Below are 27,605 nucleotides of genomic sequence, written 5' to 3'. Positions count from 1 at the left end.
TGATTGTTTTCGTGATAGGTAATATGCCCTGGGAGTCACCTCTGTGTATCCGGTTGACAGGAGCAAGTGAAATCACATTACATGTGTGTCAAAGGCCAGGGTAGCATATGGCTAGGCTGCTCTAGGCCCTAGGGCCAATAGCGTATTACCTACATATGACACAATGCACACACACATGTACTCAGTGCAATACCTCCTATGTGAGGTGGAGTGAGTGTGACAGTGACTGTGTGCAAGGTTTGTAAAGGTGTGATAGCTTAGTGTGAGGTTGTGTCTGTCATGGTAGTTTGTGTCCTAGGTGTGAGGCTGGAGAAAGATGTGTCAGTTATTGGGATGCAGACATAGTAGGATGGCATATGTTGTGACATAGTTCCTTGTGTAAGACTGTGGTGTCGCAATGTAGGCTGAAGCAATACATGTATGCTCAGTAAGTGGTACTGCTGGTGACTCCAGCTCATATATGAACTGTTGTACTACCTGAAGCTGTAGACCTAAACAGCACAGTATGGTGTATGTTCACAGTCCCTGGTAACACTGTATTGTGTGCTTCCTGTAGTCTGCACAGATTACATATCACAGGCATAGGTATCTGTAAGTAGGGGCACACAGTACTATAAGGTACACAGGTAATGCTCATCTGTGTCGACATACATCTGTGTGTTGTATGTATGTCCAATGTGTGCTTAATGGTGCCTATACCATGCCCGCAATGACATGTGTGTTACAGGGTATGTGTGTGTACCTAGCAACATGTATACTCTGTTACAGCAGTATGCCAGCTATATTAACAACTGTGCACATATGTTAGGTAGGGGTATGGCATCAAAGACTAGGGTGGTTTACTGGTAATACTGTAAATGTACATGACATTCATTGCATTGGGTGACATATTTCTTCATGCATTAGCTTGATATATACCCCCCGAGGAGAGGTTGTGCATTGTATCACAAACAGTGTGCCGACTACTGATGTATACTGGTGTGTTATATGGAGTGTTGCAGGCACTGTCAGCCAGTTGTGGGCTGAGCACTGATATGTGGTATTGAATGTGTGTATCATCTGATAGACAGATAGATGCTATATATGGCATTTAAGTGATATCTGTACTTCATAATGTTAAGTGTGCCACATGACATGCTCACACATATCGTTTAATTGTCTTCCAGGGTTATGGCTCATCAACATAATCCATCGTATTCAGCTGCAGAGGAGCAGGAAATTCTGAACAGCCTGGTGCAGCACTATAACCTGCTTTTTTCCAGGGCCAGCCAGCACCAGCATGATCGTACTGCACTGTGGCAAGACCTTGTTCGCCAGGTAAATGACATAGCCATGCATAACTGGACATATGAGCAGGTACGCCATCACTGCAGTGATTTAATTAGACATGTCCAGCGGCGTGCATCTGATATCCATAGGCAACAGATTGCCACAGGTGGTGGGGCGGCCATGCATCCCCCCCTCACCAGAGTGGAGGAGCTGCTCCTAAGCGTGGAGGCTCCTGGCCTACAGCAGCAACAGCGTCACACATATGTCATCATGGAGGCTGGAGCCACCCAGCAGGATGACATGGAGCGTGCAGGTAATACGCCCTAGCTGTAGACTACCATTACCTGTATTGTTAGAATATGCATATGTGAGATGTGTACTGTGTGTTTAGCAGTTGTGCTGCCTAACGTGTGCAATACTGATATTTGGAATAGTATCCATACACTTGTGACTGATGACTGTTGTTCCACTGTCGTTTAGCACACTCACAGTAGCAATGCCACAGTTGTGGCAACTGACAAACTGTGTCATATTCTTCTAGGTCCCTCTGGTGTGACAGCAGGGCAGACAATACATGGTGGTGAGTGTGTTAACACTTCAGTATTGGTAATTAAATGTGCATGTCATAGGTGAGGTGTAGGCCATATACACGTAACACACCTACGCATAATGCATGCTGTGCATGTTTGCTGTGAGACAACAATCATCTCAGTAAAGTCAGTAGCTGTCTCAATCACATGCAATGCACAGTGCAGCAGACACAATTGTGGCAACACTATACTGCACATTGGATATGCATAGTTGCTACAGCTGTACACAACAGAACACATTTATCATATGCAGTACAAGAAAACATGCTACATTTGGCATTACCACACACCCGCTGTAAGGTCACACTTCAGTATCCCACATGTCATGCACACACACATGATGTACCTAAGGGGTAGAGGCCTATCATGGGGCTGTGCAATACTCTGCAACACATAACACAGTCATGTTAGGCAATGCTCCCTATTGGGCACCTCACACACCCATGTACAAGGTGGCTGTGTAATTGTGAACGTAGCCATGGCACTACAGTTCAGGTACAGCATACTAGGTGGTGGTCTTGCACACATTAGTAGCTGTGAGTGACCACAAGATGCATGTTGATGATGGCACAGGGTACTACACCCCATCCAGTTACAGTGACCACAGTACTACTCATAGCAGTCATTGCTTTGCACCTCAGTGTTGTGTGTGCAAACATATGCATCTATACAGAATATGCATAGCATGTTATCTGTGTGCTTACATATGCCAGTATACACAATATGCACAGTTGTCACCATCCACACAAAGTGTCAAATATATGTCCTGGAATGCTAGTGGGTGTATAGGTCACTTGACACACATTGGGTATGTGTGGTGTTTAATGTTGCAGTTGTGTAGCATGCCATGCCATGTCTGGCACCCACATATCTGCAATATGTCCCACACTCACCATAACCACTGTACACTGGCCATGTCAAGCATTGGGATTCCTTCACGTCAACATGCACCGCACATCCCATGTGTGTACATAGCATGCATGTGCTACACCCGTGCCCACTATTATCTGCTATGGACACAGACACTGCACTCAGACATGGATATCTATGTGTCACACAGATAACACATGCAGCAATGGCATGTATACTTGTGAGGGATGGTGCACAGGGCATTGCAGAGCTGATAATTCCTGCTCAGCAATGTTGTGTCCATGTACACATTGTGTTCCTGGGTGTAGCCAATCACTGAACAACTACACAGTTGCATCAAAGCCATGTATACTGCGATTTAATAGGGGCATCTACACTTGCACTGCATGGTCTTGTGCAACACATATTCTGCATGCTGACACGTGTGTGGTGACTGTCTACCTTGTGATACTGACACCCACCTTCACCCACTATAGAGTATGTGTTGGATTGCTGGTATGTGTGTGTATGCACTGTAGTGAGGTGTGTATTAGTGTTCATGTGTGCATGTGTGCATGTGTGCATGTGTTCATGTGTGCATGTGTGCATGTGTGCATGTGTTCATGTGTGCATGTGTTCACGTGTTCATGTGTGCATGTGTGCATGTGTGCATGTGTGCATGTGTTCATGTGTGCATGTGTTCATGTGTGCATGTGTGCATGAGAAATCCGTAAAGTGTGTTTCCTGTCTTCCTCTCACAGGTGCTGAGTTAAGGGTTGGTGAAAGCTGCAGGCAACCTGAAGCCACTGCCACGAATAGTGGTGATGATGACACATGTATTTTGGCACAGAAAGATTTGACAGGGTCTGTCGTTGGTCCGCCAATCAACGGTACACAATGCTCAACCCCATCTATGTGCACACTTATAATGTCAATACATCCCTCACCACCAATGGCCATAGGTGAGGGACAGCATATAGCTGGCATTGACCAGGAGAGTGTGGTACCCATGGCACCTACATCCCCTCACAGCAGCCATAGCCATAGACCCAGAACGGTACCACATAGGCAGAGGTCCAGGGGTTCTCGGAGGAGCACCACTGGTTGTATTGCCCCTGGCAGGTGTGCCCTCACAGGTCTTATGACAACCAGTATGTTCAGGGCTGTAATACAGGCTCAGGCACATATGGAACGGTACACCAGGCAGGGACTTAGGGCACAGAGGACACATTACACCGTTATCAATGACAGCATCCGTGACTTTGCCCATGCCATCTGGATTTACACTGAGGTCATTGATAGACATTGGGGGGAGACATTAGATGCCCTCCACAACATGTCTTCCATGATCCAGGACCGTGCGGGACAGTTGCGATGTCGACGCAGATGCATGTCAGCAACAGCAGCAGCTGGCAGTAGTCGCAGATGGCCCACAGTTCACAGCCGCTCCCGTAGTGGAAGTACCAGCCCCAGCAATGCTGGGGCTGGCCTGTCCATTAACCATCCCAGTAGACCACGTGCACGTGGCTCTGGCCAGTCCCAGCAGAGACATTGGTCCAGTCATCAGACCTCTGTCTCTGATGACAGTACTCAGTCAGGGTTGGTACCCGATACAGTCCGTATCACCCCTGCCAGGCACAGGTACTGTGTCCATGGCCAGAGACAGTGATCTGTACAGCCTAGCAGGTACCGTCTGTGGCTGTCCCACAAACTACCGTATATGGCAGCCACATGGTGGAGCTGTGTGCATGCAGACACACACACACATTAACCAAACAACTAGGGCTCACACATACACACACACATTACATCAGCATTGGCCCATGCTGTACTGTTGTTCCACACACCAACACACACACACCCCCACACACACACCCACACACACACACACACACACACACACACACACACACACACACACAGACATGTCGATTGGATGGGTCAATGTCAGGCTCTGGCAAACAACAAAATGCCCTGTGTATATGATGATACATGTGTCGCCTCCTGTCATCTGCATCATTGACAGAGGGACAGGCTATCATGGTGCTGATGCACAGGGTGACACTATAGCAGTGTAGCAATAATAGCAAGTTGTCAACAAGGAAGTGTAACAACATCTTTGTAGGTATATCTGAGCAGACATTATGCATCAAAGCTCTGATTGTCAATGTAGCATTGTTTACACCACTAGTTGGCCTGAGTATGTATTGTCCACCCATGTGCCACTTGGCTGAAGTGTAATGTGCTGCCAGCATGTGTTAGTGAGTGGACAGTATGTGTGTGATGTATGCAGTACAGATTAGCAAGTGTACATCTGTGAACATGGTGGGTGCGCACTGTCTGGATGTACGTGCATAGTGGAAACATGGGACGTGTGGCATACACTGCCGTACACATTGTTAACATCTCATATTATCTTTCAATGGCCAGTATGCATTCTACTACAGTTATGTACTAACATGGGTAGACGTGTGTATGACATGGGTTGACACTATGCTGTGGGTGATACCGTTGATATCTGTCAATGATTTGTGGTCTGGTAGTATACACAGCCTCAACAGCATGACTATAAGCAATCATTGGATGACGTCCTGACAAATGACACACAGTAGTAGGGAACCCAGTAACAATTGGATCCTTCCAGTGCTACACTATAACACTAACTAGTGGTAATGACCACCACCCATTCCTGTGACCACACCTGTTTGGCATATACCCCCCTTAGGTACATGCAGACACACTAGGGATGTGTCCATCCAAATCTGTAAATGCATGGATTGGCCTACAATGCATTCCCTGGATGGGACACATATCCTACACAAGGGTATCATACAGACAGATACCTGTCGTCTGATAAATGCTGTATAGCAGTAAGCCGACTATGGCATAGTCATCCTCATGTACTATACATACTATCCCGTCAGTACCACACAGGTGGTAGCCCTCAACATGTATGTTGGGTACCAATGTGTACATACAGCCTCATGTTATGTCATGTGTCCCTTGGTATCCACATATCCATAGGTATTGTGGAGTCCCAAGGTGTATCACATAAGACATTAGAGGCCTGAATCCATATCCACAAGGCAGTCATACACCTATAAAGACTGTCCATTCTTGGTAGTCTTTGTTGTGTATGACCATGTTTGACATATACCCCAGGCATATACCCTCACTCACACTATGCTTAAGTAACTGTCATGGGTGTGTGTGTCACAGATGACCTTGACCACAGAACAGGATAATGGACGGCCTTGTCACATACATAGATATGTGACCTACGATCTGAGAAGCAGCGGCACAACCTGTCAATGGAAACAAATGTATTCATGTAGTATGCAGGCTTCACACCTATGTACTGATTCAGGGGACATGTATACATAGATATTTGCCATGCAGATACCTGATGTGTGCAATGCACTTTCTGTTGTAATCATACTATGTCATACCATAGTAAAAGCAAAACTCGCATTGACACACACAAAGTCAGCATTTGCAGAATGCAAACCCCTACATAGCTATGTTATGATATTAGAGAGTGATGCATTAACACGGCACGCTATTTGCTTTAGTGGGTGGTTTCCCTTCTCCGGCTGTATTTGTAGGATGGTGACATCATCAGTCTTTCCAAAGAGGAATGTACCTCTTTTAGTATGTTTTCCCAGTCTCCAAAAACGCACTCCTTTCAAAGACAATTGCATATACACACACACTGTTTGCAGGATTCAAACCCTTACCAAACTATGTTATGATACTAGAGAGAGAGACACATTAACACGGCATGCTATTTGCTTTACTGGCTGGTTTCCCTTCTCCTGCTGTATTTGTAGGATGGTGACATCATCAGACTTTCCAAAGAAGAATGCACCTCTTTTAGTGAGTTTTCCCAGTCTCCAAAAAGGGAACACCTCTCAAAGGAAACTGCACACATACACTCACTGTTTGCAGGATTCCAACACTTCCCTAACTATGTTATGATACTAGAGAGCAACGCATTAACACAGCGCACTATTTGCTTTACTGGCTGGTTTTCCTTCTCCGGCTGTATTTGTAGGATGGTGACATCATCAGTCTTTCCAAAGAGGAATGTACCTCTTTTAGTGTGTTTTCACAGTCTCCAAAAAGGGCACTCCTTTCAAAAACAATCGCACACATACTCACTGTTTGTAGAATTCAAACCCTTACCTTACAATTTTATGATACTAAAGAGAGATGCATTAACACGGTGCACTATTTGTTTCACTGACTGTTTTTTCTTCTCCTGCTTTATTTGTAGGATGGTGACATTATCAGACTTTCCAAAGAGGAATGTACCTCTTTTAGTGAGTTTTCCCACTCTCCAAAAAGGAAAACCTCTCAAAGAAACCTGCACACACACCCCCCACACACACTCACTGTTTGCAAGGTTCAAACCCCTACTTAACTATGTTATGATACTAGAGAAAGACGCATTGCCACGGTGCGCTATTTGCTTTACTGACTGGTTTCCCTTCTCCTGCTGTATTTATAGGATGGTGACATCATCAGACTGGACAAGGTGATGTGTGTACACTTTGTTTTATGCCATTCCAGGAATGGTCCATGTGGGTCAGCAGGTGTCAACAGCTTGAACAAGACCTCAGAATCCTTACCTTGTGTGATCTATCTGTGGACACATTGACATTCCATCATATGTCAACACATATTTATGCACAGCTTGTTGGTTTTGTGGATACTACATGTGTCTGGGATGTTGATAAAGGACTATTCAAAGTCTATGTGACACATGTGTAGATGTGTTCATTGATGTATGTCCTGGGTGGCTGCCTTGCAAACAGACTAGCATGTTTGGGAACCATGATCTGCACATGAACATATCACGGTTGGTAGGGTTGTGTGTATGTCAGCTTCCAAAAGCTCTGTTTATGACTGCAACCATGATGGACTCCATGACCTTGCAGATCAGACTTCATAGGCATACTGGACTTGACTTCCCATGCTGTGTTGTGCACCAACACTTGTGGGGAGTGCCATATGTAGCTGTGACACATTCAATGGTTCCACATCCTGTGTAGGGGGTGAGGCTCAGCTGACTGTTCAGGTGCATGATCTGTTTGTTCTGTAGTTTGTGCATGACACATATTGGGAATCAATGTATTCCACTTGCTGCCATGCTTTTGGCAGTGGGGGTAGCTGCTCATCCATTCTACATGTGATATCTCCTGGTATGATGATGTGTACTTTTGTCAGTAGGAGATGGGTATGTACATATGGGCCTGTCTGTCATGATGTCGGCATTGTCACTCAGGTACAGTTGGCCCTGACTCAGGACATATATGGGTGTACATTGCTATTTATGACATAGCTGAAGGAGGTTTCATGATTCAGTCTGGGCTCCTTCTCAGCTACTCTTTACAAAACACCAACGAACATGAGCACTAATCCCTGTTGTACTCTTTACACGCTTAACACCCTACTGATCCTTTGTGATCAGGCTACAGAGTATGTCATGATAATATCCTGGCATGTCCAGGGGTCGGTTTCGTGTGTACTCTTCAGTCCAGCTGGTGGATATTGTGATATTGACACAATGTCACATCTGCCTCATGTACACAGACAACCCTCTCCTCCTCCCGACAAACTCAGATATATGTGTGAGATGCACCTATATAGACATACAGGGTGCTGAACTCTCTCGACGCATGACTGGCACAGTCTATCAGGTGGTGAAGGTAACCACACACACCACATATCAGTTTCATATATCTTCTAGCAACAGCACTCAAACCACATTATCACACATAGACATACTCGGATGCTGTAAATGTACTCTACCTAAGCAGCAGAGACCTCCAAAGCAGACACACACACACCTGCTACCCCACTACAATACCCACATATCACATAGTTCACAATGTCAGTGTGCCACACAGTCACTGCCCTTCAGGCTAAACAACACACCTAATACACTTGTAATAGGCGACACTTATTGTCAGACACACTGACGTACCACTCACCAGCCCTAACAAGGGAATAGTCACTTTGGGCTGTCTGTTGGGTGCCAGGATCTGCCGCATAACACAGGCAATCAGGTCACTCCAAAGTAAGTACAGGACTGGCACCATCATTGTCCATGCTGGTGTGTATAACCTCAGACATTACTCCCTGGACCACATGACATGATACATGGAGGAACACTCTGATCATGTAGCCCAGGCCAGTATGACCCTGACCTTGTCTAGCATCTTACACCCACCAATTAAGATGTCACAGTATACGGACACACATATCACATTTAACAGTTGCCTAACAAATTTGCTTAATTCATAATTCATAGGGGATACAGTGTCTGTCAGCCTATGGTGACATGCTCAACATGCCACGTAGCTTCACTATGGACAGCTTGCACCTGTCACCCTTGGACTTTGGAATGCTGGCTAAGGCTCTTGTTACCACCATAGTGCCTTTTTTAAGCAGGGCTCAGAAGACAAACCCACCTCCATAGACATTACAGGTTAAATGAAACTAAGGGTAATGCTGCTCAACAACAGTTGTGTTAACCTCATACTGCGGCCACTCAGGATTCTCCTCAGTATGGATGATAGCGATATCTGTGCACTGACAGATGCCTGGTTTAGGCTCGCTTATGCACACCAGCACTACCAGGTTATGTTTCATACCATGCTTTCTGACAACAAGACTTGGAACAGACAACACAACTAGGGGAAGTATCCATATACATCATAGATACACACACCTCCTGGTTAGTAGCACTGCACAAAGCATCACAGACCATACATATACAACTACCATTGTGCAATACTGCCTTTCAGTTTGTTGCCTGCTACAGAACACACTCCCAAACTCAGGAACCACACTTTCGGCTGTGGGAACTATGGAGAATATGAAGGTCTCCACAAACACCATTATATTGTGTGACTTCATATACACAAATATTAACTGGGGATACTACTCAAGCCCTGACACCCTCACCCAACAGTCGCTACAATTTGTAGACTCATATGCTATGGCACAACCAGTCAGCACAGCCACAAGGGGGAATACATATTGGACCTGATCATCACCAACATGGGGACTCTATGTTCCACTCCAGCGATATAACCCTCATTGGTAAGGTCAGAACATACATGTATCTCACTGGACATACATATACCCTCCACACACCCATTCTGAGTAATCTTGGTGAACTTCTCATGAGCCAACGTCTCACTTCACCGAAGCAAGCTGGTATCCTTCAGCGACCCTGAGACTGTGGCAAATATGGCTCACACTGCTGCATTCTTTACATACACATTCTATGGACACCTAGTGGACTGCATGGATTGTGCTATCCCAAATAACAACAGGACCCACTACTCCAATGGCAGGGGACCTGTCTGGTAGACCCCAGCCATTAATAAGCTGTACAACATCAGGAGGAAGCTACTACATGATAGAGCACAATCCCAGACTGGGAAGGCATCTGTGATCTGTACTAGCAGACAGCTACAATCACTCATGATCTTTTCTAAAGGCCGCTTCTACCAGACAATTGCAACAATCATGTAGGACTATCACACAGCCTTCTTCAGTTATGTCAGGATCCTGGGTGGACACTCACTGATATGCTGTGAGTTACTGCATACTGACTAAACCTACCCTGAACCCACTGGCATTGCCAACATCCTGGCAAACAGGTTCAGTGCAGATGTCTCCCACCCATCGCCCCTAAGGAGCAACTATCCATCCCAACAGAGTGTAACCTCCCTGACATCACACAGTGACATGGTGAGTGCTGCACTCCCCAAAGCGTACATCACAGTGTCAATGTGACCAGACGGTGTCCCAGCCTGCATCTTACACGAGCATCATGACAGACGCAACCCTCACATTACATCACTGTTCAATATCGGAGTTACCACAGGATATGTACCCAAGGAATGGTGTACAGCGACAGTGGTCCCGCTCCACAGAGTTGGTACCACAATGGGCCACAGACAATATTGCCCTATAAGCATAAGTAGCCTGTTCTGCAAAGCTATGGAGCGTATTGTCATGGGACTCATACACATAGACATCGGAAACCTACAGACACTGTGTCCTACACATTTCAGCATTGTTGTGGGCAGATCTTGCCTCTTGAACCTGTTTGCATTCTTTAAATGGCTAACAGGTCCATCGACATAGGGATGGCTGTCCACACAGCCTACCTGAACCTTGCAAAACCCTTCAACACAATAACCCACTGGGCCATTATGCATAGGCTCACTAGCATCGATATGGACACATATATCACACAATGGATTGATACCTGGATCAGGGATAGCACCCTCATGGTCAGAATTGCAGGTGCCATGTCTGACTATACACCAGTTACACGTGGCATCCCACACAGCTCCCTCCTGGGACCTCTCTTGTTCAGTATATATTTGTTTGACGTACAGGCTAACACATGGGGAATATGGCTGAACATGTTTGCACTTGACTGCAAACTGGGTGCCATGATCAACTCTCCAGCTTCCACATGCATACTCAAACAGGGTCTCACAGAGATGGATGACTGGTGCCTGAGCCATGGCCTACAGCTAAATGCCATTAGTTGCATAGTCATCCCCTTTGGGAATAACAACATGCCCACACATTACCACATAGGTAGTACTCCATTACATACAGTAGGAGTTGTTAGGGGTTTGGGGACATGACTTGTTTGTACTGTCGCCTTTGACATTCATGTTGCCAAAGTGGTTGGACACACCTTCTATGTGTGCCACCTTATCCCATATGGTTTCACATCTAGATCGAGTGAGGTCATTGTGCCCCTATACTCATCACATCTATGCTTGGTTACAATGCCACATTTGGGGTGTACCTTACCCGACACCTGCAGCAACTGTACTGGCCACGGAAGTTCCTCAGCAAGCAGATCTAGGGACTCACACAGATGCCCTGCACAGTTCAGATGCAGTAACTCCAGCTCTACTCAGTCGCTTACCACCTACTCAGATATGATGTGTGCTTGTTGTTTATAGATATACCCAACCCAGAATTACTGGACATGCTCCACCTCAGGATATCCGACTCCCTTGGAGCTACACACTCCAGGGACGTATACCTCAGCAGAGATGTTAATAGGACATTGTGGAGAAACAGATTCTTATCCCAGAGGCTCCACTCACTCCAGAATGTAATCCCAATTTCACATAGGCAGAGCCAGCCACTGACCACCTACAGGGGACATCTTGACGACTGTATGGGTGATCGTATGTTTAAACCTGGGATATCTTCTGTGTCCCTGCTAGACAGAGGCACACTAGCCTAAACGCACATGGGCTATCTTGTGTGACCTACTATTCACACACACAGTGTAGTAATCTGACAGGGTTGCGAATGCCAAACACACTCTGGCTAGGCTTGTACATGCCCTAGGCCAGATAGCCTAGTATTGACCTCTGAACCTATGCTAATGTTCAAGATGCACAATGTTTATTGCTGATACTGTTTGCAGGTCTTTATCATCTTTGCTTTACCAGTTTCTATGAACAACTTCGGTATCTGCAGAACATATTTGATTATGACAGGGTTCCACTATATTATAGATGTGTCTGTTGTCATATAACTGTGTGCACATGGTGGATTGCTGTATAGTGACAGGATCCTGGGTTAACACATGCAACTGCCAGATATGTGTGGCCCACTGCTGTACTCAGACATGGCCTAAGTGTGTGAGCATGCCCAGTTCTGCCATTCCATGTTTTGTTGCCTGACATTTGTCTCATTTATTCAAGTGTATGAGCATTCCCAGTATGACCTTTCAGTATGTTGCTATCTGAGGTCCACTACATTTGTTGAGTGTGCGAACATGACCGGTATTAACATTTATACTGTGTGTGTTGGAAGTCAGGTTCTGTTCTAACTGCAGGACTCACCTTTGTGTCATAACTCGACAGGGATTATGCTGTGCCTGCAGAGTTTCCATGAAATACTTTGCATAGACTTATCAACATTCCTTCATACAGGCTGATCACCACAATGCTGTCATGGTTTAGTGGTCCAGTACATTGGCTATAGTGCACAGTATCCTGGGTTCGAGGCCCATCACTGCTTTATATTTTCATACTGAGCAGACCAGACTGCTTAAGGGCCAGTAAAGCAAATATGAGCATTTTGGCTTTTGTTCAGCTATGCCCTACTTACACCAGGCTTATCCGACATTGTTCAATATTCACCAACATTGCTGGATGCTTCCCAATATTACTGAACATTGACCACAGTTGTGCTAGTTGGTGTGTGTGATTTTGTTTGCATATACTACATGGTGGTAAATGCTGTTTAGCACTGCTTTATATTGCTTAACACATGGCAATCATGCCTTAGGTGGTGCTGCAGAGCTGCCTATGTCAGATGCACATACTACAGTCCCTGTACATGTTTGAAAGCAGGTAGTGTCAACTTAGGCATCCATTTTACTATATCTGCGAGTCGGAGAAAGGTATCATTTCCAGAGTTCCTACTGAACCAGTGTATGTGCTATGCATTGCCTCTTTGCCAAGGATAAAGCATACTGGGCATGCCTCCTTCTGCCCACTGGGGCAGGCTCAGGTTGTTCCTCCTCTGAGTCATGCTCTGCCTGTGATGGCCTTGGCAAAGGTGGGGGGCTGTTTGGCCCAGGCCTATGCTGGTCCTGCTGCAGCTGTTTTCGCAGGATCATATTATGTAGCATAGCACATACCATGACAATTTGGGTACATGTAGTTGGTGAACACTACAAGGCTCCACCAGATGTGTCCAGGAACCGGAACCGTGACTTGAGCAGCCCAAACACATGCTCGATTACATTTCGTGATTGTGCATGTGCCTCATTATGGCGTTCCTGTTCTGGTGTGTGTGCATTTCTGATGGGTGTCATCAGCCATGGCTCCAGTGCATAGCCAGCATCCCCCACTAGGAGACCATGTGGGATGTCCCCATTGGCAAATGTCTGGTACAGCTGCGTCAGATGCCAGATATGGCAATCATGGTAGCTTCCAGGGCAGCCTGCACACACATTCAGTATTATGCCCTGGGCATCACACATGACCTGGCAGTTGATGGAGGGAAAGCCCTTGCGGTTGAAGTAGACCTTACCCCACTCACTGGCTGGTGCTTTGATGCGTATGTGCATGCAGTCTATTGCACCCACTACCTCAGGGTATTCCGCTATTTGCTGGAAAGACACATATTGCTGGCCAATACCTCACGGGAATTGGGGAAATATACATGATCACTGACATGTGCTGACATGGCATCCAGAACTGGTGTAGTACCCTGGATGCTGATGCCTGTGATATCCCCATCATATCACCAGTTGGTCTCTGGAAGGTACCTGCTGCTAATATTCTTAGACCAACACATACCTTGGTTTCCACTGGGATGGGTTCCCCTCTGTTGGTTCTGTGTGTGAGGTGTGGCCTGCACAGCTCAACAATTTGCTGCAGGAGGTCTCTGTCCACTCTATAGCGCTCCACTATCTCCAGCTCATGTGGCCCCTGGTAGGTTACCCTGGGTCTGTACACTCTTCTCCGTCTCCTCTATGTGGGTTGTCCTGCAGCATTTCCATTGTCACCACCCTCAGCATTTCCCATATGTCGCCTTATAACAGCAATGGCAGCCCCTAACATTTCTTTGTCTCAGTAAAGCTTTTTCAGTTTTCACTTCTATTAGCTTACTGCAGTGTCTGTTGTGAGAAACATAATGGACTGTTGTTTGCAGAGTTTTAAGTGCTAGCCTGGGCTGGGCTAGTGTACTGCCTGTGTAATTGCCAGATTTTGATTGTTTTCACCTGATAGCTCTGCTAGTACTCCCTGGTAGCTTCTTACTATTTGTTGTGCTTCCTTTTTCCTTTCTGTTTCCACGGGGGGGGGGGGGAGCGCCACGCACACAAGTGCAAACATGTGCACAGCAGCTAACATGTGCGCACACATGCTTACACAGACTAAAATGTGCTTATTCGGGTTAAAACACGCGCACACCCGCGCAAATGTGCTTACAACTCTTTAAACAGCCTTACACATGCTTACTCCGGCTTACACGTGTGCACTCACGCTTACCCGTACGCACTCTGTTTTACTTGGGTTTACAGGTGCGCACACACGCACATACCCGCTCAGCAAGAAACTTTGGTGTTATCCACGGCATACACCTTCCATTTCTTGCCTTTCCCTAACCTACCTGTTGACACACCTCTTTCCATGATGTGTGAATGACAGCTGACACATGCCACTCTGCTCCAATGAGCTTCACTTCTTTCATACATACCCCCCTCGTGATGTCACCTATCTTCTACTCTGTTCTCCCCATATTCTACTCCTACACTCCACTGACTGTGCTCATTTGCTATGTAAACTTGCGATTCACTATCCTAATGCTCATTTACATAGGATTGCCTACTAATGCTTGGTTACATGTCTTAGACTGAGCTTCCCCCCTTAGCAACCTCTACTCGGTGGCCATGTTGTCTTCAGCCTGCCATTCCTTTGCATTGTACATTAACAATTTCAATAAAATCCACATGTGGGTTTTAATTTTTAGTATTCTGGGTTTTGGATCGCATCCCATTTGCACGGTGCTGTGCTATGCTTAAACATCGGAAATCGGCAAAAAAATATATATTATTATTTTCACATTGCATCAGGAAACATTTCAAATGGCTGTATATTTGGCCATTGGCATGCTTCCTGCACTGGATGCAACCTTTATTTGGAGCTGTCATGGCTCCGTTTTGCTATTTGCAGAAATGTACTCAGTTGTCAACTGAGTACATTTCTACAAATAACAATGCCCTTACTCAGACAGGTTCGGGTTTGCTGAATCGCAAATCTACCTCATTTGCATGCCTTTCACCTGCAATTGAGGTAATTTGCATATCCCAGCCATGTCCGTGTAAGAGCCATTTTAGGAGCTCTCTTACACGCCCCTACAGGCTGTTCCAGGATCGCTCGTTGGACATGATGGCTGCATGGAGTCTTACTCTACTCTAAGACTCCGTGCAAGCCTTCGTGAATCTGGCCCTGCACTTCTAACATATATAGATACTGCCAATAAAGCCAGAGATAATGGCAAGCTAGTTTCCTTCTTATTTCTAGACTTGTCTAAAGTCTTCAACATAATTTGTCACAGCAAACTTCTATTTCAAATATCCTGATTAGGTCTCTCTAAGCCCACCCATCTATAATTCAAAAGATACCTTCCCAACAGCTATCAGTCAGTAAAATGGTACACCCCCCTCTCTACATACTTCCCAGTCACCACTGGTGTACCACAAGTCTCTATCATTGATCCCACCACTTTAACATTCTCACCAACACTATCCACATGTCCACACAACAGACATCCCAATACATATTGTAGACTCCATACTCATTTGCACATCTGACAACACGGCACACCTCAGAAATACCCAGGAAGCTTTATCAGCAATGGAAACATGGCTATGTAACTCACAACTCATGCTCAACCCTAAAGAAAACACTAGACTACGGCTTTTCCCCAAGTCCCTCTCTCATGAAAAAAAAAAAGAAAATTAAGTCCACTGTCTTTATAATACAACCATTGAAGTCACTTTTTGTAATAAATTATTAGGGATGATAGTGGATGATAAACTTAAATTTGACCTGCACATACAAAATTGCATAAAAAATCATCAAAAACTAGGGATGCTTTACAGAGTTAAAACTTTTCTCACCAATGAAACTAAAATTAAACTTGTCATTACTTATCTCCTTACCACACTACTTTATGGTGTTTCACTATTGCTATAACAAAGTTGCTAGATTTGCAGCAAGTACACCTTTCAGAACCCACCACTGTATAACACTAAAATGCCTAATTTGGTTAAAACTACCCCACCAACTGTCTGGAAACCTATCAATCTGCTGAGCATGGTCTATACTCTTGATATATTGCTAAGGCCTCTAACTCCTTACCTGTATCCATCTGGTCAAAAACTTCCCTCCCATCCTTCAAAACCATTCTAAGACTTCCAAGCCAAAGCTGGTTCTGTTCTTGCTCTATACCAGGATAAATTATATCCCTAAATATGAACAATAACTTATTCATACCTTATACCTTCTTACTCTCCCTTCTTCAGTCACTTCCTTATTTCTATCAATTTCTTTCCCCTGTCTTTCTCCCTAAATATACCATAAGCTTGCTTTTCTCTCACTTCATACTGCAATTCCTGTTTGTATTATACTATTGTTCCTTTATTTTCTCAATAAACTGGCTAACATTTCTCTAAATATGAAATCATCATCATATAACTTGCATCTATTTAAACCAATGATTTCATATTAAGTCTAATTTAGTATAATTCTGTAAAATGTAGATGTTGTATTATTTTTGAAGATTACAATTAGTGTTCTTAAAATGATTAATAATACTTTGGAGCTTTTCTCCATGGTCCTCTGCTAAATATGGGCTCCTGCCCTGTCTGACTTTCCCAGTAATTAAATGTCAATAAATAAATAAATAAATACATAAATAAATAAATACATATGGGGATCAACTGGAACTAAGAGCATATAATAATTGCATACTGCTGCATGAGATAATAGCCAATGAATTCCACACCCATATAAGCTCAAACTGTACAACTGCAGATCACAGTTGCAATCACTGGTACTCTATGATTTAAATGAGCTCATGCTGAGCCCAGTACCTACAAGTGCAAAGTTACCAGCTGCAACTGAGATGATTTTACACACACACACACACACACACACACACACACACACACACACACACACACACACACACACACACACACTTACAATACTATTCCATGTAGCATTATAGCATTAATGACATCTCTCCAGTAAGAATGCCCACTTTCCTGGCTTTACTTCAATATTGATACCAGTTAGGTGATACTAGCATATCAAACTACTAAATATTTGCATTTCAGCAACTGATTGAACAGTTACTCTTTGAAACACATAAACCAGCAATTGATTTTAGAGGTTCCATATGCATACCCTTAAACTAATAAATAGACCATTAGTGACATGTATTTAAAATGTAATACTCAAACTCTTCTATTGATATAAATAAAATAAAGCATTACACTTGGCAAAATCAAATACTGAAGCAGAGTAAAGTTACACAAAGAAAATAGAAGCTAAATATATTTAAACAGATAGACAACATACAGTACAACTCTATCTACCAGTTTATCTGGACCTTTTATTCCCAGTAACAAAATAGATACACTGGCATGCTAGCTACTTTTGACTCAGATGGACTGGATTCAATAAAGCCTTCATGATCTGTTAAGACGATGTGTATGTTGCTCCATGATGGGCACACAATACACACCATTTTAGATTCAGTAAGCAGCTCTACACTGTGTGTAGAGCTGCACAAACACAGTAAACATTTTGGTATGCTAATTACAAAATAAACAACTGAATTGTATGCTAATCAACCAATCCAAGATGTTTGCCCACCATCATCATACGAGTCTGCTTATACTCTGACATCAGGTGTTGAGTCCTACACTACCACTGTCAGAATCACCTGTGATAATAAACAAGAAAGACAATTAAGAAATTAATAGCTACACTACTATAGCTCAATATATGCTAACAAACTGACATTGGTGCCACTATTATAGACAGTACACACACAGTGCAGACAACCACATCACACAGACATATCACTGCATTCTCTCTCAAGCAGAAAGGCACCATGTTACCTAAGTGCTTGTGTGATGTCCCCCACTCTGGTCCAGTAATCAAGGAGCCTGAATCCTCACCACTGACACTGGACAAGGATGTTCACTTGCAACAAAAATGGATATACCCAGTATTTCCCAGCTCTCTGCATCAAATACAATTTCCCTTAAGATCAATTCTCTCTCTCTCTCTGGATCCCTAGTAAGACTCCTCACTGCCACAACTGTAGAAGTGAGTCCTAAGCTGAGTGTCCAAACCAGGTTCTTCCCCACTCTCTCTCTCTCTGGGAAATCAGTGTTTTGTGTCTCTGCTCCAAGCAGCTGACACACACACACACACACACACACACACACACACACACACACACACACACACATACATACGCTTGGAGATTTGATTTACACACACACACACACACACACACACACACACACACACACACACAGCTGGGAAGGCTCGTACAGATTTACTAGGTATGTCCCCTTCTGTTCAGACTATAAGGTAGTTACTGCAACCAGACACACCAAAGCCAGTTACTCTAAGGCTGTTACAAGGGTACCCAATTATACTGAGTGAAATTAATATTAATAACAATGGTAGTGTTTGGCCAATGCAGTAAGGCTTTCAGCAGTGCCCACAGAGTTACCAAATAGATATGAGTATTCTCAAAGGTTAGAATATTCGCTAAAGGATCAGCCACAATGAAAAGTTTAAATATATTTAATAATAAATAATAAAAGACATTAAAATATGAGAATATCAATTTATAATTAACACCAGAGTTTCAATACCAGAAATATTAAAATAACAGAGATGAATAAACTTACACAGATACAGAAAAACAATACTTAACTAATCTTACTATATTTTCCTGACTGATCTAAAGAATTACCATTCCCTGGTTCACTTACCAGAGCAAAGCAAGATGAAGTAGGTGAGAGGTCCTTCTTTGTCAGGTACCAAAAATAGAATGCTAAGTAATTGAGAGACCTTTCTCTGTAATATCTAAATATTATTTCCAGGTTGGTTACAAAATGACATCACATCTTGTCATCTGACACTCTCACATTCCCACACTAGCCCCATCACTAGAAGCTGCCAGGATTTAACACATATGTGTTACAATACATATCTTGAGTTTTGCTAAATTTTATTGCAGCATCTGGATGCTATAAAACATTTTTAACAGTTCTGCCCTTCCTACAGTGACTAACAAGCCATGCTTCTTACAGACATTACATCTCTGGCTTCATTCAAAATTGTGAGATAACATATTTTGGGGCTTAGGCCCAGTAATTTTATATCAGAATATTTTCAAAGTTAGGTGGATTGAGATCAGCTTCTTTTCTCCCAGTATCATCTGTTGAAATATATACATTTAAACAGTTACAATAATACATGTATATTTCTTTTTCTGTCCAGCAGGGCATGCTGTTGGTAAATTTTTAACACAAGCAGCTTCACAAATACATTTTTCAACAGAAGAATCTGTACAAATCAGTTTGACATACAAATGACATATAATTCTTTACAAAATTCCAGCTAGTTGTGCTAGCATATGTTACACATCCACTGCCCTACTTCAACTGATATAGCTGGTAATGCCTGACATCATCACAGCTTGGACAATTACATCATTCACAGGGTCAATAACATTTGGTTTGTTGGGATTGGGATGCATGGGTGCCATAATCCTATGTGACATAAAACACAAAAAAGGATAATACATATAAATATCACATAAATAAAAGTCCTTAGATATAATATATAAAAGTAGTTATTTTTCAATATTACACACTGGAGAAACAAAATCATTAAAGATATTCAAATATACAAAAAAAAAGATTTATGTGGTTGTAATATATCACAGTCACACAAAAAGCAATACTGGATCCAAAACAAGGGTAGTAACAATAGCAAAGCAATGCACTGTATAAATAATTTTGTTTGTGCCAACACAAAAATTGAACTTGCTTCCTGAACCCCCAAAACAGCAAACAAATGATACATTTTGCTAACAAACCAAAGGAATAAAACATCAGTGAACTGTTATAAACTGCCCCAAAAACATGTGTACACATTTCCCACAGAACATTCAATTTTATGCAATTGCCAGTCACCTGTACCTGTGGCCAACATTCCCACAGAGATGCATAAGGGCCATCCTTGAAGGCTAACACACCTGTCTCACAGACAATACAGGATATTTGCATTTCACTGAAATAACAATAGAAGAATATAAAGAGAAACAGTTGTAATATTAGTACTTGTGATGAAAGTTAATGAGGCTATACATCTGAGAAACTAAAATGCCCTGACAGAAATGTCTATGCCATCAGTAAACTTCTTAGAAGTGCATACAGATAAAAGTAACATTTGTTAATGCATATATACAAATATTTTTCTAAGTTTTTTTCTGAGCATATCCAGAATATAATTGAAAAAATGTAATCATACCTTATCAAGATCAGTAGTCTTCTGTATAGATAAATCCAAGGTTATAGCAGTCTTCTTCTGTGTTAGCCACATAATCAAGTCTCCTCACCTTCAGGTTCCCTAGCTACATGGTTCCTTTTTAGTGTATAATCAGGCCTATGAGCACAGTGAAGATGCAAATAAGGTGTAATCTCATTAGAATTGCTGAATCTCATATTCTTAGCTTTATGTGGCAGATGATAATCGACTCTCCAGCCGACACAAGCATCCTACAAAAGGGCCTCATAGAAACAGACAACTGGTGCCAGAGCCATGGCCTCAAGCTAAATGCCAAAAAGTGTATAGTCATCCCCTTTGGCAAAAACAAAGTGCCCACAAATTACCACATAGGTGGTAATACATTAAGTACAGAAGTAGTAATTAGGGACCTGGGTACCCAAGTTGATAGCAATCTCTCATTTGACAACCACATGGCCAAAGTGGTTAGAAAAACATTTTATATAGCCCACCTAATCATGATGGGATTCACATCTAGATCAAGGGAGGTCATTGTGCCTCTTTACTAATCCCTCATCAGGCCCATAATTGAGTACAATGCCCCTTTTGGGATGTACCTTACCAGACACCTGCAGCAATTGGAAAGACCCCAAAAGTACCTCACCAAGAGGATCAAAGAGCTCAAACAGATGCCATATGCTGCCCGGTTAAAGAAACTCCAGCTCTACTCAGTGGCATACCGCCTACTCAGAGGCGATCTGTGCCTGACATATAAAGCCATGTCCAACCCGGAATTAATGGACATGCTGCACCTCAGAAAATCAAAATCCCATCGAGCTACGCGCCCAAGAGACTTGAACCTCAGCACTGAAATAAATAGGACATGCTGGAGGGACAGATTCATAACCCAGAGGCTCTCTTCACTCTGGAATAAAATCCCAGTCCAGGTTAGGCAGAGTCCCTCATTGACTCTCTTCAAGAGGAATCTTGATCAGTGGATGGGAGATTGTATGTTTACCCTGGGTATCATTTCTGTGTCACTGTTAGACAGAGGCAGAGTATACTAACCTCGAAAAAGGGCATAGCAAAATTCATTTAAAATGGGTGGCGAAAGCCAAACACATTCTCGCTAGGCTTATAAATGCCCTAGGGCAGATAGCCTAGTATGAACCTATGAACCTATGAACCTATGTAAGCATAGTGCAGGTGCTACTACAGTATTTGTTGCTAGTAGATTGCAACTGTGATTGATCACTGGTAGGGAGAAAGAAAACACAACAGCAATTCAGATTCCCTTACCTCCAGTGGGTGTGTCAGCCAGGTTAGACTTACAAAGTATAGAAGTAATTGTATTAAGGTTTTAAATGTAAGAAAGCAGCATAGATTTTGCAGATTGTATTCAGTAGCATCCAACCTCCCCTTCATTTGTTGAAAATGGTATATTATTACCATTTAATATTCTAACACAATTTAAGGACAATGATACAAAACACCTTACAGACCGCATGCCCCAGATTACTTGTCAGATAAGGGAAGAATGAGCAACATACACAGAAAGATAAGATAGAGCTGAATTTCTCTAAGCAATAATCATAAATGGTTGTGTGATCATCCATTGCACTACATTTGAAATTAATACATGTACAAACATCCCAGAAGTGAACAACTGTCATGTCTTAATACTGTGGATGATTTTGCAGTTGCTTGTATGCACAATGATTTTCATTCTCTGATACAAAGCTGTTACTGTGGCAAAGATGGATAAGACACCCTTATTGTGTTTTGAAGGATCATTGGTGTGATACTTCAAATCCAGAAATCGTTCATGTGTACTAAAGTAAATTTTGTAGTAGTGTTTATTTAATAGATTTCTTTTTGGTTTATTTAATAGATTTACCCCCCCCCCCTTTTTTTTTAATGCCATTATTTGCATGCTCCACAGCTTAGCGCAAACATGGGAAACAGAGAAACACAATAAATGTCATGTAAAGTACTTCTTTGATAACCAATACATTAACTACACCTAAGAATCACTTGTGTATGTAGCACATATGCTAAAGACATTGCTCATATACTATCAGTAAAAAATGGTTTAAGTCCCACATTTTGTCTTTGAAGGATAAAACCTAATAAACACTAATCACAATGCTAAAACAAGTTTAGTTTGCTTTTCTAGTTTGCCTGATGCTTACCATTGCAGAAACCTAGACTAATGGCCTGCACATGTAGCAGACAGAAAACTGTTGCTTGTTTTGCTTTCCATCATGCAACACCACTTAGTGATGTTGTGAGGCAGTTAGCAGCATTCCCCAAAACCTGCAGGACTAGAACACCTGAAGAGAGGAAGCAGACAGCCAACAATTTAAAAACAGATACATTCAATTAATTCTGTTGGGCACTGCAGTTAAGACATAGAAGTTAATAATTACATTTAACTATTCTTGTGGCACCAGTGTAACTATAGGGTTGCAGTACAGATGGTCCTGTGGTCTAATACAGGCAATTTGAAATATTTTTACTGTTGTTCAATTTCACTTTATATTAAATGTCACATAAAAAAGGTAAATATAATTAAAAATAATAACAACAATCAGTATGTATATCAGTGGAGCTCATAAGAATTATATGTATGATTGAGGGTATACAGACTAATATGTTTCTGTAATTATAATTGTGCTATCTGGACTTGGATCACCTTCAGACATCAATAGGACTCATGCACACATGAATTACAAACAAGGAAGTTGTAAGTTGATACACATTTATGGTTAACTCCTCAATCTGTCATGTCTATTCATGTATAAATCATGACTATTGCAAAAATCAATTTTATCACTGTAAAAAGCCAAACCAAAATGTGTCAGGTCATAAAATCTATGCTCCCAGCAGAAAACAAGCCTCAGACTAATGCTAAGTATCAGATTAAACTTCCAATTTCCAACACTGTTTTCCTCTCTATTTGACACTGTTGTTCTCTATTTAACATTGTACAAAAATGGTTGACATCGTTGTTCGCTATTATCTGCTGCTGCGTTTTCTGATTAGGCATGTCTGGTGTTAGGAGAGAGGGTGCCTGTAAAGAAATATCTATAAATATATCTATATATATATCTATATATATATATATATATATATATATATAGGCCAGATTCACAAAGGCTTGCATGGAGTCTAAGAGTAGAGTAAGACTCCATGCAGCCAACATGTCTGCCGAGCGATCCAGGAACAGCCAGTAGGAACATGCAACACAGCTCCTAAAACGAGTCCTACACGGGCATGGCTTAGATATTCAAATTACCTCAATTGCAGGTGAAAGCTATGCAAATGAGGTAAATTTGCAATCCAGGAAACACAAACCTGTCCGAGTAGGAGTAGTGTTATTTGCAGAAATGTACTCAGTTGACAACTGAGTACGGTTCTGCAAATAGCAAAACGGAGCCGAGACAGCTCCAAAAAAAGGATGCATTTACATGAGGAAGCATGCCAATAGCCAAAAATATGGCCATTGGCAATGTTAAGTGATGCAAAATAAAAAAAAAAAAAACTTTTTTTTTCATCCCGATCTCCGGGTTTAAGCGTAGCGCAGCGCCACGCCACGCAAATGCGTTGCACTCTAAAAACCAGAAAATCAATAATGAAGATCCACAAATGTGGATTTTAATGCTAATATGAATTTATAATGCAAGTGAATGGCAGGCTGAAGACAACATGGCTACCGAGTAGAGGTTGCTAAGGGGTTCGCTCAGTCTAAGAGATGTAACCAAGCATTAGTAGGCAAGCCAATACAAATGAGGGTTAGGATAGTGAATCGCAAGTTTACAAAGCAAATGAGCACAGTCAGTGGAGTGTAGGAGTAGGATAAGGGGAGTAACAGAGTAGAAGATAGGTGACATCACGAGGGCGGTATGTATGAAAGAATGTAAGCTCATTGGAGCAGAGTGGCTTGTGTCAGCTGTCATTTACACATCATTGAAAGAGGTGTATCAACAGGTAGGCTAGGTAAAGGCAAGAAATTGAAGGTGTATGCCATGGATAACACCAAAGTTTCTTGCTGAGCGTGTATGCACGCGTGTGCATGCCTGTAAACCTGAGTAAGACAGTGTGTGAGCGTGTAAGCATGAGTGTGCATGTTTAAGCTGGAGTAAGCATGTATAAGGCTGTTTAAAGAGTTGTAAGCGTGTTTGCACTGGTGTGCGTGGGTTTTAACAAGAATAAGCAAGTTTTAGTCCATGTAAGCATGTGTGTGCACGTGTGAGCTGCTGTGAGCATGTTTGTTCTTATGTGCACGGGGCTACCCTCCGAGGAAACAGAAAGGAGAAAGGAAGCACAACAAATAGTAAGAAGCTACCAGGGAGTACTAGCAGAGCTAGCAGGTGAAAACATTCAGAAGGAGGCAATTACACAGGCAGTACACTAGCCCAGCCCAGCACTTAAAACACTGCAAACAACAGTCCATTATGTTTTTCTCAAGAGACACTGCAACACTGCAGTAAGCTAATAGACATGAAAACTGAAAAAGCTTTACTGAGACAAAGAAATGTTAGGGGCTACCATTGCTGTTATAAGGCAACATATGCAACATGCTGAGGGTGGTGACAATGCGAATGCTGCTGGACAAGCCATAGTGAGGAGACGGAAAAGAGTGTACAGGCCCAGGGTAACCTACCAAGGGCTACATGAGCTGAAGATAGTGGAGCGCTATAGAGTGGACAGAGACCTCTTGCAGCAAATTGTTGATCTGTGCAGGCCACGCCTCACACACAGAACCAACAGAGGGGAACCCATCCCAGTGGAAACCAAGGTATGTGTTGGCCTAAGAATATTAGCAACAGGTACCTTCAAGAGACCAATTGGTGATATGATGGGGATATCACAGGCATCAGCATCCAGAGTACTGCACCTGTTCCTGGATGCCATGTCAGCACATGTAAGTGATCATGTATATTTCCCCAATTCCCATGAGGTATTGGCCAGCAATATGCGTCTCTTGCAGCAAATAGCAAAATACACTGAGGTAGTGGGTGCAACAGACTGCACGCACATATGCATCAAAGCACCAGCTGGTGAGCGGAGTAGGGTCTACTTCAACCGCAAGGCCTTCCTCTCCATCAACTGCCAGGTTATGTGTGATGCCCAGGGCATAATACTGAATGTGTGTGCTGGCTGCCCTGGTAGCTACCATGATTTCCATATCTGGCACCTGTTGCAGCTGTACCAAACATTTGCCAATGGGCACATCTCACATGGTCACCTAGTGGGGGATGCTGGCTATACACTGGAGCCATGGCTGATGACACCCATCAGAAATGCACACACACCTGAACAGGAATGCCATAATTAGGCACACGCACAAACACGAAATGTAATCGAGCATGTGTTTGGGCTGCTCAAGTCACGGTTCCGGTGCCTGGACACATCTGGTGGAGCCTTGCATTACTCACCAACTACATGTACCCAAATTGTCATGGTATGTGCTATGCTACATAATATGATCCTGCAAAAACAGCTGCAGCAGGACCAGCATAGGCCTGGGCCAAACAGCCCCCCACCATTGCCAAGGCCATCACAGGCAGAGCGTGACTTGGAGGAGGAACAACCTGAGCCTGCCCCAGTAGGCAGAAGGAGGCGTGCCCAGTATGCTTTGGCCTTGGCAAAGAGGCAACACATAGCACATATACTGGCTCAGTAGGAACTCTGTAAATGATACTACTCTCTGACTCACACATATAGTAAAAGGGATGCCTAAGTTGACATTACCTGCTTTCAAACATGTATAGGGAGTGTAGTATGTGCATCCGACATAGGCAGCCCTGCAGCACCACCTGAGGCATGATTGCCATGTGTTAAGCAATATAAAGCAGTGCTAAACAGCATTTACCACCATGTAGTATATGTAAACAAAATCGCACACACCAACTAGCACAACTGTGGTCTATGTTGAGTAATATTGGGCAATGTCCAGCAATGTTGTTTAATATTGAGCAATGTTGGACAAGCATGGTCTAAGTAGGGCATAGCTGAACAAAAGCCAACATGCTCATATTTGCTCTACTGGCCCTTAGATAGTCTGGTCTGCTCAGTATGAAAATATAAAGCAGTGATGGCCTTCGAACCCAGGATACTGTGCACTATAGTCATAGTACTGAATCACTAAACCATAACAGTATTGCAGTGGTCAGCCTGTATGATGAAATGTTGATAAATCTATGCAAAGTATCTCATGGAAACCCTGAAGGCACAGCATAATCCCTGTTGAGTTATGACACAAAGGTGAGTCCTGCAGTAAGACTAGAACCTGACTTTCAACACACACAGTATAAATGTTAATATTGGTCATGTTCACACACATCAACAAATGTAGTGGACCTCAGACAGCAACATACTGAAAGGTCACACTCGGTATGCTCACACACTTGAATAAATGAGACAAATGTCAGGCAAAAAAACACGGAAAGCCTGAACTGGGAATACTCACACACTTAGGCCATGTCTGAGTACAGCAGTGGGCCACACATATCTGGCAGTTGCATTTGTTAACCCAGGAACCTCTCACTATCCAGCAATCTGCCCTGTGCACACAGTCATATGGCAACAGACACATATATAATATAGTGGAACCCTGTCATAATCAAATATGTTCTGCAGATACCTAAGTTGTTCATAGAAAGTGGGAAAGCAAAGATGATAAAAACCTGCAAACAGTATCATCAATAAACATTGTGTATCCTGAACATTATCATAGGTTCAGAGGTTGATACTAGGCTATCTGCCCTAG

Source organism: Protopterus annectens, chromosome 3.part1, assembly GCF_019279795.1.
Source record: "Protopterus annectens isolate FY-2018-M chromosome 3.part1, PAN1.0, whole genome shotgun sequence".
In the NCBI taxonomy this organism is placed as follows: Eukaryota; Metazoa; Chordata; order Ceratodontiformes; family Protopteridae; genus Protopterus; species Protopterus annectens.
The sequence above is the reverse complement of the archived record's forward strand: the minus strand, read 5'-3'. Positions refer to the sequence as shown.